General features: G+C 39.5%; 1 long non-coding RNA gene across 1 annotated transcript in view; it reads left to right on the top strand.

The window, feature by feature from the left end:
• Window positions 1–4,657, top strand: part of LOC137982891 (uncharacterized) — a 10,912-nt gene extending 6,255 nt beyond the window's left edge. Inside the window, exons 2-3 of the long non-coding RNA XR_011118849.1 lie at window positions 1,239–1,415; window positions 4,399–4,657. This is a non-coding gene — a long non-coding RNA (uncharacterized lncRNA). The remainder of the gene's footprint in view (window positions 1–1,238; window positions 1,416–4,398) is intronic.
• The last annotated feature ends 407 nt before the right edge of the window (window positions 4,658–5,064 follow it).

The following is a 5,064-nucleotide window of genomic DNA, read 5'->3' on the forward strand; positions in this document are numbered from 1 at the left end:
TTTACAGCTAGTTTAAATGCATTGGTCGTAGGAGCGGTTCTAAGTGAGTTAGGTATTTTTGCGCGGTTTACTGGATATGCGGGAAAAGCAGATCTCAACAAGTGTTATTGAAATCCAAAAAGAAAATTGGGGGTAACCACGCATTTTTCATTTTTTTTTTTTTGTATTTCACAGCTTTTTACAGTATTGTTGATTAATTATCTTTGAAAAATACGTGGTTACCCCCAATTTTCTTTTTGGATTTCAATAACACTTGTTGAGATCTGCTTTTCCCGCATATCCAGTAAACCGCGCAAAAATACCTTTGAATTAGTAGGCACCGTCCTTGAAGAGAATCGGATCCCCATACAAAAATTTTGAAGATCATCGTAAATCGTCATACGATCAATTGCAGTTTGTTTCTAATTCAGTGTAGTGCTAAATCTCATTTTTGAGAAGCTCATATCAAATGTCTTCTGGTTTCTTTGTGAGCTTCCTCGCCACTAAATGTCCTTAAAAAGTATGTATATTATTGTTATTGATAGTATTGAGATTTGCGGCAAAAATGAACTGAACTGAACTCAATTTACTGCACCGAACTCGTGAGGTACGGTTAATCTCACGCTGATGTCTACAAGAATACCAGGCTTGCTTTTCAGCTGAAACTGGCTAAAAAAATACGAGGTAGAAGAAGCTTTATAAATAAAAAAGGACAACAAAATAATTCCAGCCACGCTCGATGCGTGCTTTAATTAAGAAGCGGTTTTTTGTTTAAAACAAACTAACTTGAATATGTGCTCACTAATTGACTACTTCAACCTAATTGGTTTGATGGATGACAGGTGTCATTCGTTCAACCCATGGGACTCTTATTCTCTTTTTAAACCAATGAAATGAGAGAATTTGGCAGCGGGTGCAAAATTCGCGCCTTTTTCACCTTGTGCAAGTTTACAAAATTCTCACTTTTGAATAATAAGCAGACTGGCGAGTCATGTTTTTTCGTCTCCAAATTTGAGAAAAGTGCTTTTTGGCCAGAAAACAATTCAACGTAGGACTAAAAAAGAAGCTGCAAATAATTCAAGACGAAGAGTTTCCGTTGAAAACCATAACGTTGCTTCATGGTGAGAAATTCTCGACAAAATGTTTGCTCGAGTGAGCGCTCGCAGAGTGCGTTGCTGCTGTAACTTTTGATTTATGACCATTTATGCAACATGAGTCAAAAAAGTCTCATCATACTTTTTGTTGCTTTTTTAAACCAGGAGGAAGCCTTCTCACCAAGGACAAAAACCCATGGTGCAATAAGGCGTTTAAAGTTACAAAAACAAGGCCAACTTTTGTGGCAAGAAGAAAAGCAACAGCAACTCTTCGCGTGGACAGTCGCTTTGTTAGATGGCAAACTGAGAGTTTTCTAAATGTTTTACCGCTATGGAGCTAAGGTAAATTTGGTTTCAATTTAATTTAATTGAGTATGAGTATATTTTACGCTTGGGTAATATTCTAAACCCGACCGTTAGCAAATGTTCTTGCTCTGTTTCTAAGTCAGTGATCCTTGAACATTTCTTCAATTTGTTGTTGTATTTAAAAGAGAAAAAATACTACAGCTTCAAATAAGTTTTATGTTAACTTTCAAGTAGTTTTAAAAGAATTTTCTGAGCGTTTATTTGTCTTTCGAGAAATAACTCTGTTGAAAAATTTCATTCGCTTTGAGCAACTCGTTTGTCAAAGTTTTCCCGCTTTTTGCACTATCAAGTACTCGAAGGAAAATGTATTTAACTCCAACTTTGCTTAGTATGACATAATTTCAGATTCTTTTTACATTTTTGAATTCTGGTACAAGATTACTCGTGGGTTTTTGCCTTCACTTGTCTTAAAGCTGGAAGTTGGAGTTTGTCGCGTATTTATTTGCAGGTGGAGGAACATGATTTTCCTTGATCAAGTATCCTTAATTAACTAATTAGTCAAGAGCTAAATAACCGACATAATTTAAATCACGTCAGGCCGGGCGAGTAAAACTTCAGCTCGTTTCTTTTGTTTTCACTACGTTTTCAATCGACTTAGGTATTTGAACATTCAGTCTACGACAGCGTTAAATAAGGAGAACAATCGCCTATTTTACTAAAAGATTGAGAATACATTGGCATTTCGACAGATTTATTTATTGATTGCTTATTTCCTAATTTGATCTAGTGTAAAAGCAGTGTCAAACACTGAATGTATGGTCCCAGGGGAAAAATGTATGGTCCCGAGGGAAATAGAGTCCTCGACGTCGTCTCGGCAAACATCAGGTTTAAAATAGCATTTTAGCAGGTGTTTGACAATTTTAATGTGAATCTACATAAAAACAAAGGATTTCTAAGGCCCGGTTCAAATGTCGAACTTTTCGTGTGCTGAATCTAATGAAAATGAGAAAAATCTATTGTTTTCGTTCATTTGCATTAGATTTGGCACATGAAAAGTTCGACTTTTGAACCAGACCTAACTTCTATTCCATGTATTCCTATTCCGGAATACGATTAATCGAACCCAGCCTAAGTGCTCTGTCATACATTTAGACTTTTCCTTCAACAATCGCAGCAAAACATCCGGAGCGGGCGACAACTGCGGAATTGTACCCCGGTCAGGATACATTTGAATTTGATCTGGGGCACATGACCAAGAATCAACCAATCAAAGTACTCATTTTGTTGAGTGAAAGTCTCGGTGTATACAGGAACCCATGACCCGGAACCTACAACTCTACTGTGTTCGTGTAACGGCGTTTACTCAGACCGATTTATTTTTAGATTGAATTTCCCGCGAATGAGACTCCCACAGGAGCCCGATGACCAATTAAAAGAAATTAAGCTGACGTCATAGGGTCACCGAACCGGAACTGCCTTTGTTTTTTGACCTAATTCGCGGGAAGGGCTAGTCTAAAAATAAACCTACTTGTGAAAACGCCGTTTCACAGACGCTGTATGGAAGTTGCACGCTCCAGATGGGCTCCTGGTGTATAACAATAGCTGTTATTACAATTGAGCCTACACTTTAGCGGTGTTCTTTTTAGAGCACGCGGAAGCGAGGCTTTCGGGCCAACTTTAAGGCCTGGCTAAACGCTCGCAACATTTCAACGCAACATTGTCGCATGATGTTGCGACATGTGTTGAATGGACTGGCCAAACGCACGCAACATATCCCAACAGGGTGGCCAAACGTACGCAACATGTTGTACCCAACAATGTTGCAAGATGTTGCGTTGAAATGTTGCGAGCGTTTGGCCAGGCCTTTAGATCTCGAAAGAGTAATAGATTTAGCGTGCGAAATAGGACAAAAATAGTGAGTTCCTATCCAGAATTTACATTTTTCTCAGAAGAAGAGAAACTACAGTTGTTGAATGGAAGCTTCCCTCGATAGTTTCGCACATTTGGGGTTGTTACTTCGGTTAATACATCCATATGCTATACAGTGCCTTGCTATACTTTCCTCGATAAAATGAGGCCAGACAAATTTCAAATTACTCGAAAAAAAGCGAAGGAGACAGTCGAGAATCAAGAAATCGCACATTTCTTCACTAAGAAATTTTTGTTTGACCCGAAAGCCTCGTCCTCTTTTCTTTTGGTCAGCACCAAGAACACGGACTCTGGCCACTTCCAAGGCAGGAAGTCCGCAAATCACGGACTTCCGGCTCGTCTACGCACGCTCAGAAATTTGAAACAACAGTAATTGTCAACGGCAAGAGAAAATGAGGGGACAGAGAGGGAGGCTCCCGGTCCAGCCCTTGGGATATGTCATGTCCACGAAAGTTATTTTTAGACGAGCGGAAGTCTTTGTTCTAGCGGAAGCCTGTCTTCCGAGACGTCCGCATGCATTTTGAAAAGACATCATGAATATTTATTCATCAGCCTTCCACGTGCGCCGCCATTTTCTCTTCTCACTAAGAACCTGACTTCCGCTCGTCTAAAAATAACTTTCGTGGACATGACATATCTCGGCCAACGCTCTGAGACTCCCTCTCTGTCCCCTCATTTTCTCTTGTCAACGGTTAAAAAATGGACCTTTACCACGACTTAAGTTGGAAGTGGCCAGAGTCCATGTTCTTGGTGCTGACCAAGAGAAAAGCAGGCTCCGGGGACGTAATTGTTAAAATTCAAATTCTCACGAGTCTTTTACTGCTACTTTCAATCTCTCTATTCTTGGCTTTTATTTATTCCGCGCAAAAAATTCTGAAACGGGATTTTATTGCGCCATTCCTCTTTAACAGAATTTATTAGGTTTTCTTGTCACTCAAAAAATAAAACTGTAAACAGTTTAAAAATGAGTGATAAAAAGGCATTTAAATTGGTTCTTCCCTTGCGGTCTTGAATTTCCCTTTCTTTTTTACTTAAAGGACAAGATTCTAAATTCTCCCATGTGTCTACTAAACTTTTCTTTCTGCCGCAGGAAAATAGAACCATTTCGGTGACTTCCTTGTGCACATATCTGTGACTTGTATGACCTGGTGCATCATCTCTCCAAGCTTCGATGAACTATGACGGCAAATTCCAAGAGCCACCTCCCGACGAAGACCTGTATGGTCTTGGTATCGTACCCATTTTTCCTTTGTTTATTGATTGGGGATGGGATAGTTAAGGGGGGTAATTAACTGAACACTGAATGGACCTGAGGCTTGTTTCTCGTATTTTTTCGGCTCATAGTTTTGTCAGGTTTCGTCGTCACAGGTTATTTACATCGGTTAGTCGACGGACTTTGACCCTTTCTATTTATTTAGGTATCCGTTGATATTTTGTTTGTATCTTTTGCTTCAACATTACTTTGCTACAACGTCGTACAATGTCGTCCGCTGATGGCTCAGCCTAGTGGCAGAACTTTATCTGCCACTGGGGCGAGCTAGCCTAGGTCCAGTCAGATATACTGCATGCTTAAACGCTGTACACTGGTTCTGCAAGCCATTTGGTGCAACTCAGCAGTTTTCCAATTGGCTTGAAAACTAAGTGTTGGAAGGTAAATGGGTATAATATTACTGATTATTTACTGATAGTTCAGTACTCAACATCTGCATTTGAAGTCCAAGGTGAGTGCTTAATTCTCTTAATTTTTTTCAGCGTT

The sequence above is a fragment of the Montipora foliosa genome, chromosome 13 (genome assembly GCF_036669935.1).
Source record: "Montipora foliosa isolate CH-2021 chromosome 13, ASM3666993v2, whole genome shotgun sequence".
In the NCBI taxonomy this organism is placed as follows: Eukaryota; Metazoa; Cnidaria; class Anthozoa; order Scleractinia; family Acroporidae; genus Montipora; species Montipora foliosa.